Here is a 14,289-nt window from a genome sequence, read left to right on the forward strand (position 1 = left end):
GAAACATGACTAACTGTTGTGTATACTAAACTGTTATTCATTAATATCACGCGACTTTTGCGAGAGCACAACTTAAAGTGATGCAGAATATCAGTTCTCCACATCAAATTCGCCTGAGGAAGGAAGTTTTGCCGGAGGCGGCTCAGCTGAACATTTAACTTTAAGCCTGGCGTACACAACTGCTTAAGGGTTACATCAAGCTCTAATATTACTGGCAGCAGCACACTGTCGCCTTCTCAGGCCGGTTTAGCCGAACAATGTTACTTGCCATATTTATTTATCAATCAGACTACTGATCTCATAAAATCGCTGATGCGCGTGCGGTAACGTCTCTACGTTATGTATTCCTTAGTTCTTACCTGTCAGCACCCTGAGCATCGAGGCATTAAAAAAAAAAAGCACCTTATTAGTACTCTTATACCGGTGTTTTCTAACGACTACCAACGGTTAGCTTTCTGGTTTCCTGTGTACAATTTACGGGCATTTATACATATCGAGGATCAGCAATAGATGTAAAAAATGAGCAAATAATACGAGTGCATATTGCGAGAAGAATAAAGTAAAAGAGTGTCACATGTTGAACGTTGAACTTCCTTCGCAGAAAACGCAGGCGGCTTACGTGATTGGGTGCCTCAAACCGCAAGCGCCCAGTTATAAATTTTCAACTGTGTACAAGTGTATGCAAGGAATCACATGTTTCAGAGGTTGCCACGCGAACGCGCCCGAACTAACAGTGTAGTCGTAGGCATGCCTTGATGAAAAGGCGGCGTTGATACGACTGACTATTGCCCACATCGCTAACACCAAAAAGAGCATCAAGAACAGAGGCGGGACACTGCAATGGAATTTCACTCAGCAAGTTTATCAGTGGATACCATCTGCAGCGGGTGTTACCGGAAAGAATATCTGTAGGCATAAAGAGTGATGAGAAACACATTTATTCCTTCGTTATCCAGTCGGGAAGCCACTATATACGTATCTCTTCATTTCTCTCTCCAAATTCAATGCATTTTTTGACGCCAAGTAGGAACGTTCGCGAGATCTTTCGCGACGACTAAGAACTGTTCATCTCATACCATTTGGAGTTCTCACAAAGGCGTCATGAAAGGCATAATGCATAAGCCTACTTGAAATCATTGTTCGTACCAGACATGAAATCCGTGAGCATGAAAGCCACCTCATTAACTTTCGACAGCATCAAGGCATTCGTGGTCGCTCAGTCCTTTCGGAACTGTTGCATTCACGTCAACATTATCAAGAGCTCCTCACATCTCCCGTACAGGCCAAATATATTAGAAAACGCGACACTCAAGCAGAACTCGCTGACATGAGATCTATGGTGTTATAGTGGTCCCCGTCAACTACTCAACACTCGGCCGAGCGGGAGTAATTACAAACCTAGGAGAGTGAAGTCAGCCGCTCTTACACCGACGACACTTGAAAACAGTGCAGCAATAACCGCTATCGCTGGCATAGCTCGTTGTGCTTCTGGCAGTGCGGGCGGAACAATGTTCGGTTTAATTATTTTTCTTGCCCTTTCTAATTTTATATTTGGGATTTCGTCAGAGTTTCAAAAGCAGCCTGTGAAAGACGGTGTACTTTTCACGCATACCCTTGCTATATACAGGGGACAAATATGCAAGCCAACAACAGCGGAATACTCCATGCTATGCGTATCATAAATGCCCTCGTGCGATGAGACCAAGCTCCATGGCTCGAGATCGCGTGCTTGCAAGTATGGTGCGCAGTTTAACATTAGAAGTTTTTTTTCTCCTCCCTGCATAATTTTCTGTCGCAGTTCTCCTTCAAAATAGACGCACATCACTGGCCAGTTATTCGCGTTTCTTTAGCTTGTCTGCGGTTATGTGGACTCTTATTTGCCCCCTGTAGCTCTTGATGTAGAAGTTGATGAATAGTCCCAATACCAAGAAGCCCTGTGGCAAGGCCAGCAACGTGAGGAACTTGGGGTATCCACAGTCGTATAATAGCGTGGTGGACATGTGCAACATGAGACCTACGAACTGGGCGATCTGCAGCTCTGTGAGGTACCGCTTCCACCAGAGGTACTTCTGCACAGACGGACCCAGGGCGGCCAGGAAGTAGTAGGAGTACATGATGACGTGGATGAAAGCGTTCACGCAAAGCCCGAATATGGGCTGTCCGTCGCCTCCAAAGTTGACGAAGAACCACGCGCTGAGCACTACCAGGAAGTGGTGGGCGACGTGCAGGAAGGTGATCTGCGCGTTCTTCTTGCGCAGCACGAAGAACACGGTGTCCATGAAGTCGCCGATGCGGACGAAGCTGTACCACCAGCCGAGCCTCAGGATGGCCATGTCCCTCTCGGTGGGCGAGTGGTAGTTGATGCCCTGGCATAGGAACTTGTAGTCTCCGCCCACGTAGGCCAACGAGAGGAAGCGAAGCGCGAAGTACAAGTTGGCGAGCACCGTGAGGGCGTTGTACGTGAGCACGGCCCACCTGAGGTTGAAAGGCTTGCGGTCCTTCATCCACCGGGGGCCGGCGAACTTGGCGAAGTACACGTAGCCGATGAGCAGCGGGAAGGTGAACTTGGCGTCGGCGATGCACCCCCATCCTTCGGTGCGGGGATCTCGGTGGGACCAGAAGAAGTTGTACAGGTCCGTAGTGGGTGACACGACTGAGTGAACTAGAGAGGTCATGGCCTCCGGACGCGAATACTCTGCGCAGTGAAAACTTCTCGGGGCAGTTCGACTTCCGGCTTTCACGCCCGTCGGTTACAGTGGGATGACGACTGCGCAGATACCTGTACCTTTGAAGCTGTGCTGATCGTTGGTCAGCAGCGATTTAAGATTAAAACTCGTCAGTTTCTTACTCTGCTTCCTTCGCGCCTTGTACCGCTAGGAGCGGCTGCTTAGACAGGCCAGCTATCGGGACCACATTTGCTCGCCCTTGCCGTTGGCCGTCTCACCTTTATATATAGTTGCAGCTCCCGAAAGAGCGCAAAGCGAGGGCTAGTAAAAGAAGTGTGGAGAGTGAGGGTACGGGCGAAACGTTGCGTCGACAGTCGTGTTGTGCGCTTTGAAACCTGCGCGCAAATGGCTGTGTCGTCATGACTCCAGTGGGTCTATATAGCAGAAACAGTGAGAGAAGCCGCTGTGACTAGACACGTGCGCCGGCAGTGGACGCGGGAAGCCTGAGAAAAATCAACAAAACAAACAGCAGTCGAGGAGCGCTCGCCCGTTGGAAGCAGCGGGGGGAAGGAGGAAGCGGTTACAGGCCAGGTGTGGTCACCATGCGTTCCTTTGAAGTCTGTGGAGTGCTCGTGCAGTCGGGTTTCTGTTTTCTCATCGAGGTGCCGTGTCCTAAATGGGTGTGGGAATATTGCACCTAATGCAGCGACTTGCACTCTTCTTCTTCGCCGTTTTTCTACTGAAGACATGCAGATACAAGGCTTGTTTGTACTAGAACGAGCGGCACAGATGGGGAAATCCTGGCACACTATTTTAACTCGTGAAACACGGCTCTACATTAATACAACACAAAAAGACAGTACAACAAGCGCAAGCGCCTGTCCTACCGTCTTTTTGTGTTGTGTTAATCTTGGCAATCTGTAGACTTCTTCTAGACTGTGTTGCCTTCCAATAGATAATTCCTTCTTTCTGTTCACAGTCTATAGAAAAAAAGTCTGGTAAAAGTGCGGGGCCATAAATCAATAGATTGCCTATAGACTGCATATAGTAATTTTATTGTCTATAGATTATTCTCTAGGATTTGACTATAAAGAGTCTATAGTCGTTAAGACAGAAGTCTATGAACAGTCTATAGACTCTCTAAAGAAACTGTCGTAAGGGAATGTAGCTCCTTGTTTCACAACTTAAAATGCTGGACCAACTAGCCCGGCAACATACCTCACACACAATCTCCGCTTTCTGACCTTTCGCGCATGCTTGAAGGTCGTTATATATGGAAAGTCAAGTTCACTTCCGGCAAGGAATTTGTAGCCTTACTACCTGTAATCTATATGCACTGAGTGTTCATGGTGTGGGAAGGTCTCATTACGGTAATCTAGACAAATGAGAGTTGCGAACATAAATTTGTGCAGACCTACCGTGCGCCCAACATCACGAGAACAGCTGGTTATCATTGATTGCTAGACACATGACAAACTGTTGTTTGTACTAAACTGTTATTCATTAATATCACGCGCCTTTTGCGAGAACACAACTTAAAGTGATGTAAAATATAAGTTCACCACATCAAATTCGTCTGAGGAATAAAGTTTTTGGTGGAGACGGCTGAGCTGAACTTTTTACTTTAAGTCCGCCCTACACACCTGCTTAAGGGTTACAGGCCGCTTTAGCCGAACAATGTTACTCGCCTTATTTATTTATCAGACTACTGATCTCATAAAATCGCTGGTGCGCGTGCAGTAACGTCTCTACGTTATGTGTTCCTTAGTTCTTACCTATCAGCACCCGGAGCAACAAGCCATTTAAAAAGAAAGTGCCTCATTTGTACTCTTGTAGGGGTGTTTTCTAACAACTACGAATGGTTAGCTTTCTGGTTTCCTGTATACAATTTACGGGCATTAATACATGTAAAGGATCAGCAATAGATATAAATTGAGCAAATAATACGAGTGCATATTGCGAGAAGAATTAACAAAAAGATTGTCACAAACTGAACGTTGAATTTCCCTCCCAGAAAGCGCAGCTGGACCACGTAATTGGGTGCCTCGAACCGCTAGCGCCCAGTTGTAAATTTTAAACGTGCGTACCAATGCATGAAACGAATCACAGGTTGCAGAGGTTGCTACGTGAACGCGCCCGAACCAGCAGTCTAGTCGTAGGCATGCATTGATGAAGAGGCGGCGTTGATACGAGTGACTATCGCCCGCATTGCTAACGCCATTTTAAAGGGGCATCAAGAACAGAGGCGGGACATTGCAAAGATATTTCACTCTGAAAGATAATCGGTATATGCCAACTGCAGGAGACGTCACCACCAAAAATGTTTGTAGACAAAAAGTCATGAGAAATACATTTTATTTCTTCGTTCGGAAGTCGGGAAGCCACTATATACGTACCTCTTCATTTCTCGGTCCGATTTAATGCATTGTTGCCGCCAAGTAGGAATATTCGCGAGATCTTTTGCGACGACTAAGAACTCTTCATCTGACCATAAAGAACTCTCAAAGGCAACGTAAAAAGCATGATGCATCCTGCATAAGTCTACTTGAAATAACTGTTTGTTCTAAACCTGAAACTCATGAGCATGACAGCCGCTTATTTACGCTCGACAGTATCGAGGCATAATTGGTCACACAGTCCTTTCAAAACTGTTGCATTCGCGTCAACATTATCAAGAGCTCCACACAGCTCCCGTACAGGCCAAATATATTACATGTAGAAAACCCGACATTCAAGTAGGACTCTCTAACTTGAGATCTATGGTGTTATACCGCACAAATCTCTCAGAAGAGAGGAAGCTGTCACTTGGAGACAATTACAGACAGGCTCTTGCCCAAACCTACATATACAAAACAAAATTCACCCTACGATATACGCGGACCCATGTCCCTGGTGCGACGAAAAACCCACTCTATATCACATCACATGTGCCTGCCAAAACAAAGACGCGGTCCCGAAAATACAAATTCCGAGTGCGGAGCAACGGGAGAGTCTGCTGTCCAGCGACCGCTGTGAAGACCAACAAGGTCTGGTACAGCGAGCTCAACGGGCGGCAGTGGCCATCGGAGCCCTGGACTGAGGGCAACCGACCATTGATTAGAGGTGGACGACGTCGACAAAGAAGACTCCTGGGGATAGAACCAAGGAGAGAACGTCTTCATTCCTTCCTATAGCGGTCCCCGTCAACAACTCAACACTCAGCCGAGCCGGAGGAATAACAAAGCAAGGAGGCTGAAGTCAGCCGCTCTTGCACTGACGGCACTTAAAAAAAAGTACAGCAATAACCGCTATTGCTGGTACAGCCCGTTGTGCTTCTGGCGGTGCGGAGGCAACAATTTTATTTTCAGTTATTTTTCTCGCCGTTTCTACTTTTATATTTGGGATGTCGTCAAAGTTTCAAAAGCAGCCTATGAAAAATGTTGCTGTTTTCGCATATACTCTTGTTCTATACAGGGGATAAGTATGCAAGCCAACGACAGCGAACTACTCCGCGTCCTGCGTAGCATAAATACCCTCGTGCGATGAGACGAAGCTCCAAAGCTCCAGATCGCATGTTTGTAAGTATGGTGCGCAGTTTAACATTTCAAGTTTTTTTTTCCCTCCCTGCTTAATTTTCTATCACAGTTCTCCTTCTAAACAGACGCACATCACTGGCCAGTTATTCATGTTTCTTTAGCTTCTCTGCGGTTATGTGGGCTCTCCTTTGCGCCCTGTAGCTCTTGATGTAGAAGTTGATGAATAGTCCCAGTCCCAAGAAGCCCTGTGGCAAGGCCAGCAACGTGAGGAACTTGGGGTATCCACAGTCGTAGAAGAGCGTGATGGACATGTGCAGCATGAGGCCTACGAACTGGGCGATCTGCAGCTCTGTGAGGTACCGCTTCCACCAGAGGTACTTCTGCACAGACGGACCCAGGGCGGCCAGGAAGTAGTAGGAGTACATGATGACGTGGATGAAAGCGTTCACGCAAAGCCCGAATATGGGGTGTCCGTCGCCTCCAAAGTTGATGAAGAACCACCCGCTGAGCACGACCAGGAAGTGGTGGATGACGTGCAGGAAGGTGATCTGCGCGTTCTTCTTGCGCAGCACGAAGAACACGGTGTCCATGAAGTCGCCGATGCGGACGAAGCTGTACCACCAGCCGAGCCTCAGGATGGTCATGTCCCTCTCGGTGGGCGAGTGGTAGTTGATGCCCTGACAGAACAACTTGTAATCTCCGCCCACGTAGGTCAACGAGAGGAAGCGAAGCGCGAAGTACAAGTTGGCGAGCACCGTGAGGGCGTTGTACGTGAGCACGGCCCACCTGAGGTTGAAAGGCTTGCGGTCCTTCATCCACCGGGGGCCGGCGAACTTGGCGAAGTACACGTAGCCGATGAGCAGCGGGAAAGTGAACTTGGCGTCTGCGATGCACCCCCATCCTTCGGTGCGAGGATCTCGGTGGGACCAGAAGAAGTCGTAGAGGTCCGTAAAGGGTGACGTGACTGTGTGTATTGGCGAGACCATAGTGTCTGGACGAGAGAACCGTACTATCCGAATAGCTCTCTATTCAAAAGATGTCTTGCACTCTGGGGTCAGCTGCCTGGGGATCTTGACGACTGTGCCCTAGAAAGGTCTAGCCAGGGCGTCTTAGTCTTGAGATCTGGCCGTCTCCTGGGTGAGCGCACAATCCGTAGTCCTGCGAAACTCTATCTTGCTGTACTTTCACTGGTTTGCGTTCAGAAGCTCTGAGAGCTGCCAGGCTTAGACGTACGGGTAAACCACGAAGAAGTTCGTTCCTTCCCTTCGTAACTGCACCTTTATAAGCCCTGGCCACGCGATTCTTGGAAGAAGACTAAAGGGGAGGGAAGAGCGAGGGAGGAGCGGAGGATGAAAGTGCGGGTAAAATTTGAGCAAATAAGCCCCTTTGTGCAACAAAATTCGCGCGCCCGTGTGGGTGACGTCACAGCGCGAGTAGCACTTTCGGAATAGCTGAGGTGGTCGCCACAAAATGGACCTTCGCACCTCATCATTGGTCGTACGTTTGTTTCGAGGCGCGCTCCGGGAAAACCAAGAAAACAAGCGCGCCGCAGAGAACGCGCGGCGGTTGCGGGCAGAGTGGGAGAGGAGGTCATGTCACCATCACGTCACTGTGCTCTCTCTGGTGCGGGGCTCGCGCAATTCCATTTTCTTCTTTTTGTCTACGGTTTGCATTGTCCTAAATAGAGAGGGCGTTTATGTGCCAAATACGGCAAGCACCACTTGTGTGTGGTATTCTCGTACACAAGAAAGGAGGACGAATGGGGTGCGAGAAAATAAATATAGAAAGACAGACGATACATTACACCAAAATAAAGGACAGAGCGGAGGGGAAACACTGACACTATCTCCACCGTCGAGTCCTTCGCGCATGCTGAGAGGTTGTTACTTAGCATCTTTACTCTACGGCAAGAGAAAATTTGCATTCCTAGTAGCTAGAGTTCATATCTCGGGTTGGTCTTAAGTTAATCTTCGCGAGGAAAAAGAGTGTTATGAAGTCCCCGAAAACCTTTACTCTTCCTAAAGTCGCCAGTAAAGTGCGGTGTACATGCTAGCTGTGCATCTTTTTTTGTTGTTTTTCATTGTTTTTGTTTTGAGTTGCTCGTCGCGGTATGAGTTGGACGAAATCTCGTCATCTCGTCTGGTAGGGGACAATCATTATAAAACTTAAAAACTTTAAAAAAAAAACGCCGACCAAAATAAACAAACAAACAAAAGAAACGTGACTGTAATATGGGCCGTTGAACAGTATGCATCGGTGCTCGCGAGATACCCCATGCGTTCACGACGCCGGCTGCCAACCGCGATGCCTTGCGCTTAATAAGGTATACTGTGCACATTTGTGGATACCAGAGTTTTATTCAGGCAGCTTTGCAGTGGGTACGGAGAGTTTTCCGAGCTGTGGGCTATAGTGCTTAGTCATGCAATTAATGTTACGGCCAGTGCATTTTTATTCTTTCTTTTTTTTTTTGCTGTGTAAGCAGATTTTATCATGTTAACGATGTTCTCTTGTCCAACATTATTCTATAAAAATGTTTAATATTTGAAAGCGTTGCTCTTAGAAAAGCAGTGAGGAAAGTTTTTGACGATAGCAAAAGTGTTAATAGCAAAAAAAATGCAAGGCTGCCGACGGGAGATCTGCGAGTATATTGATTATTATAGTGAAATCTTACAACATATAAGAATATTGCGTTCACAAATTCCTTCCAGTTCAAAAATGCTTTTGTACAGAATTTTTGGGTATGGATGCTTGAGAATGACGATAAATTAGGCAACTGCGAAGAAGTATGTGCCGGAATCATATAACGAATTTCCAACGTCGTAGCAGGGATGGGAATAACAGTCATGGAATTGGAGACACAGGGAAGGGTTCGCGAAAACAAAGCACGTGTTAGACAAGACGTCGTTACGATTATGCCTTGAGCACCTGTCGTTTTGCGAAGGTAAAATTATTTGAAAAAATACGCTCACTGTGCCAGATCTTGTAGAACGCTAGACAGCAGCGCCAGCCAAGTGCACAGTTGCATGTCATTTATGTGGCGTAGAAATGATCGGAGAGGCCTCGCTTTTGCAAACAAAATTAGAAAATTGGTTTTGTGGAAAGGAAATGGCCCAGTATCTGTCTCACATCTCGGCGGACACCTCAACCGCGCCGTAAGAGAAGGGATAAAAGAGGGAGTGAGAGAAGAAAAGAAGAAAGAGGTGCCGTAGTGGAGGGCTCTGGAAAAAATTCAGGGGGCACTTTGACTGTCTAAAGTGCGTAGAGGCGACAGCGTTTTCCTGACCACTTTGGCTGCCTCTGTGGCACTGGTGACGTCACCACTGGATGCCGTCACACATAATTAATGACTAATTACTAAGCAATGACAAATTACTAATTAATAGAAGCGTGACACTACTGCTGACAAGCTTCCGCTGACTGCCTTCTGTCGACAACGATGAGGCATTAAAGGCTTTCGCCTTAATAATTTCGACCACCTGAGAATCTTTAACGTGCACTGCATCGCACAGCACACGGGTGCCTTTTGCGTTTCGCCTCCATCGAAAAGCGGCTGGCGCGGTCGGGTTCGAATCCCGGTACTCTGGTTCAGTACACAAGCGCCTTAACCACTGAGCGGGTGATTTTTCAACCAGCAAGAACGTCAGAGAGGCGTCTAGGCGTTCCCTGAATAACGCGCAGCGCAGAGATCACCGTCGTTGTGTAGAATACGTGCCTAATGATACGCTTGAATTTGCTGTTTCTTTTTTAAAGTGCTTGATGTTATACCACACTTATTCCCATGCTTCACAAGTGACGCATATCGTGCCTCAATGTTCGAGCATACACGTTGCGCATATCACGAACACTACAAACTATTTGATCAAATGGCTGCTAATTCGCGCTTTCTCATCCACTTAGGTTGTTGTTGCTTTTTACTTTATACAACGTACTCCGTAAGCTGCTGAACGTGGTAGACTTAATCACCAGCCGGTCTTAAGTTTGCTTTGGTGTTTGGAGGGTGCCGTAAACGGTACGCAATCGTCGGCTATTTGCAGGAAATTGGGCGCAAGTTTATAAAAAAAAAGAAATTGGATCAGTTCACAAATAAATTACCCTCATTGGCTAAACCGCTTATTTTCTCTCAGTCGCCCTGCGGAGATAGTCTTTCGAAACGGACTCACCAGAGAGTGCTAGCAGGCTGAACCTGGATGGGTAGTACTGCCCTGTCTATCGGTCGAGGATGTAGCCAGCACTTCTGTGGGACTCCAGCCCTTTAGACAGCTTCTTCTTGATGATTAATGAAGTTTAAGGCGAGTTTTTAATGCTCGCTGGACGCCGTTTCACACATAACCCTTCCACTTAGATTCCTGAAACTTCTAGTTTTCCTTTATTTGAAGAAAATAGCGCCAGAACATGCAAACCACGAAAAGACAAGGACGAGACACAAAGCGCTTTTCTTCAAATCAAGTATGCACCAACTCGCCCAAGAAGAAGTGTTAATTCTGGTTTTCCTCTATCCCAGGAGAGCAAAATAAGAAAACTAAGCCTACTCAACCTCATAACCTTATTACCGTTTGCAAACTGTCGTTGCGCAGTTAACTGCAATTTAAAAAAAATACTGAAAAGGAACATGCTTCTCGCGCAATAACTAGAAATAGTGGTCAGATGTTTAGGGGCACCCCTAAGGTGGAGCAGATTTGCAATAAGATTTGCAAGATTTGCAATAAGTAATTACCCATTGACACCCACCCAAGCGTAGCCATACGGCTGCAAAGGAAAGCTATGCAGCTTCCACAGAAACAAAAATTCTTCCTGGCCTGTGGATCGAACCCGGGTCCACATCTTTACCGGAGCAGTCGCTCTACCAAGTGAGCTAACCGGTACGGCTGGCATGTGGTACGGCGAGAGCGAATTAATAACTCGAAGTGGAACTGTGTATGTCAGATGTTGAAGAGAATCCCATCTGACCGACAGTGTTCCTACTTCGAGTTATTAATTCGTTCTCGCCCTATCATATGCTAGCCGTCCAGGTTAGCTTAGTTGGTAGAGCGACTGCTCCGGTGAAGCGGTGGTCCCGGGTTCGAACCACGGGCCAGGAAGAAGTTCCTGTGGAGGTTGTATAATTGCCTTAAGTAGCTGTACTTTTTTGCTTGCGTGGATGCCGATGAGTATTTACTCCTTTATAGCTGGAACTATTTGTTTTGTATTGAGGTCTAAAGGAGAGAAGCATGCGTGCGCGTCTAATGCGCTGGTTTGTAAGGATGTGCTTAGCTCACAGATATATATTTTTTTATTTGTACTTTATTCGCCTACGTCGAGTTGCCTCGCATAACAGTAATGGAGAAGACAATGAAAGGGCAGCACCAAAGAATATGCAAGTATCCCAGTCTAGTAGAGGCAATAACAATAACATAGAAACGATTTCGTTAAGTAGAAGGGAAAATACAGAAGCAATCACTCGATTTCAGCAGGAAAAGATGTTGCGAAATTCGAAGCAGAAAATCTGTAGTCCGGTCACTAGATATGGAAAAATGAATTCGGTTGACTCGCCGAGTGCTCGGTATGAGGCGGACAGGAATTTCGAGACCATGTTCTGTCAAGTGCGCGTGGTCGTACGGAGGGCGACATGCTTCTTCGACGTCTTGAAGAAGAATGATGGACTGCGAATATTCGGTTCGATGAACAGGACGCCTATTGACTGTATAGCATCGGCATCTGCGGATTCTTCCCTAAATGAAGACCAGTGGAAATGCACTTCCTTTTGAAACGCTTTGATGCATATATGAAAGAGTATTTCTTGGCACACACCCAAGCTGAGTTCCCAATTGCTCACCCATGGCGTCCAGTAATAGCCCATGACTAGACTCACTGAATAACTTTTCGACTACTTATCCAGTAACTCTACCGATGACGAACTGTCGTTACCCCGCGGATATGTTTGCTTTGATTTCATAGTCCAGCGCTTATCTGACGTCTTCCCATACAGCAGCTGATTGAGTTCCTTGAAACCTGCCTTTCCTTTCCACAAGAAGTCGTCATACGCAAACGAGAGTGTAATAAAAAACAAATAAAATATTCGCTCTTGTCCGTATCGGTTTCGTGATCATTCGAGATAGGGAGAGGAAAGCTACTGATGTCAAATTAAGGCCTTGTGTGTATTCTTGTGGCGGCCGCCAATATGTCGGTGCCATGCGGCGATTTCTGGCGACTGCTGCGCACGCCGCGTTTCGTACGTCATCTGCACGTGCCAAAAGCCCCGGACAGGGGGATAAATGTTCGATAAAGTTTATTCTCTTTCCTCTCTGCACGTGCCAAGGGTGATGTATCGGGGTTTAACGGGCTTCCTGAGAACAGCGAAGTCTGTGTACAATACCTCTACTTGTCTCTCAGAAAGAAAGCGGCGTGCCCTGTGAGTGAGTGAGTGAGTGAGTGAGTGAGTGAGTGAGTGAGTGAGTGAGTGAGTGAGTGAGTGAGTGAGTGAGTGAGTGAGTGAGTGAGTGAGTGAGTGAGTGAGTGAGTGAGTGAGTGAGTGAGTGAGTGAGTGAGTGAGTGAGTGAGTGAGTGAGTGAGTGAGTGAGTGAGTGAGTGAGTGAGTGAGTGAGTGAGTGAGTGAGTGAGTGAGTGAGTGAGTGAGTGAGTGAGTGAGTGAGTGAGTGAGTGAGTGAGTGAGTGAGTGAGTGAGTGAGTGAGTGAGTGAGTGAGTGAGTGAGTGAGTGAGTGAGTGAGTGAGTGAGTGAGTGAGTGAGTGAGTGAGTGAGTGAGTGAGTGAGGTGAGGTGAGGTGGGTGGGTGAGTGAGTGAGTGAGTGAGGTGATTGAGTGAGTGAGTGAGTGAGTGAGTGAGTGAGTGAGTGAGTGAGTGAGTGAGTGAGTGAGTGAGTGATTGAGTGAGTGAGTGAGTGAGTGAGAGTTCTTTTCGAATCACCGAAAGGAATGAAAAAGCGCCCGATTTTTTTTGTTGTGTTATTCAAAGCTTCACAGTAAGTCCAGGGCATGTTTGATGCCGCCTCCAGCAACAGTACTTCCTTATGCCTGTCTTCAGCCCAGCCAACGTTTCGCTGTCCATCGGTTTTTATATCGTCACTAGATTTGCGACGTTGGGCTTTATGCGGTTTACACGTGTGAAGGTCGGGAGTTTTTTTCTCTCTATTGTTCCTGAAGGCCTGAGGCTTTGAACCTATGTTGTCCTCTTGAAACGCCCAATCTTCATTCTGCATATTGTACATCAATCTTCTTTTTTCTTTCTTTCTTCTTCTTCTCTTACATCTTTTGTTTTGTTCATACTTAAGGTTAGATGCTAGAGAGCAGTCGTTGCTGCGAGGCGGCGACACGGCCATCTGTTGTTTTTCTCTTCAATAACACAAATTACCGCCAGCGAATAATTAGCTCCCTGCGTACTGTTTAAGGATTCATCCAAGAAGCCTGCCTGTTAGCCGGAATTATATGAGACGCTCTTTAAGCACGTGAACGGCATTTAATTTGCTTGGTTCACACGGATGCAAGCTGCAGAGCAGTTTTGCTTCACCATTCCAGTTATAAGTATATACGATCCGCGTTTCTGCTTTCACAGGTGTGTCTGGGAACAGAGCACTGATGGTTATGTTTTTCACAGTGAACCGGTTTTGTAACTGTTCACGCTCTAGACCATTTTACGTTAATGCATGCAGCAGACGTACAGCCTTGCTCAAAAGTCGCCGAGCCGCATCGTTGGCTTTTCGGTCGCGTAGTGAAGCACTTATGGCAGCCTTTGATCTCAAAATATATTTGAGGTGGAAATAACGATCGCCCTAACTTTTAATGGCCTTTTATATATTTTGCCCTTTCATGCCCATGTCTCAAATGCACTGCTGCCATTTTGCTTTAGGTTACCAACTGGCCCGAACTAGCGCTTCGTTATGTCTTGGAAGCCACTGGCGCTCCAAAACGTGAAATAGGGAGCAAAATTCTCTTTGTCTACATCTCGCTCGAAAATTTTCTGGAGTTAAAAGCTGGTATGAGCTGCGTATGTTTGCCTGAGGTATCCATGTTAATTAACGAAATTAAGCAGCTAACTATGCGCTGGATTTGTTTTAGTTTTGTTTATTGTCTGCGGACGCTGCACAGGCGGCCAGCCGAAGAATGAGACGTGATG

The 14,289-nt window shown here is 46.8% G+C and overlaps 1 protein-coding gene and 2 pseudogenes across 3 annotated transcripts in view; 1 reads left to right on the forward strand and 2 right to left on the reverse strand.

Annotated features, from left to right (window-relative positions):
* Window positions 1-14,289, forward strand: part of LOC149358668 (uncharacterized) — a 274,207-nt gene that overhangs the window by 216,136 nt on the left and 43,782 nt on the right. The gene's annotated exons all lie outside the window — the stretch shown is intronic.
* LOC149358671 (very long chain fatty acid elongase 4 pseudogene) lies at window positions 1,476-2,675 on the reverse strand (annotated as a pseudogene).
* On the reverse strand, window positions 5,007-7,443 carry LOC149358672 (very long chain fatty acid elongase AAEL008004 pseudogene; annotated as a pseudogene).

This window comes from Amblyomma mixtum, chromosome 2 (assembly GCF_055824585.1).
Source record: "Amblyomma mixtum isolate Tamu chromosome 2, ASM5582458v1, whole genome shotgun sequence".
Lineage (NCBI taxonomy): Eukaryota > Metazoa > Arthropoda > Arachnida > Ixodida > Ixodidae > Amblyomma > Amblyomma mixtum.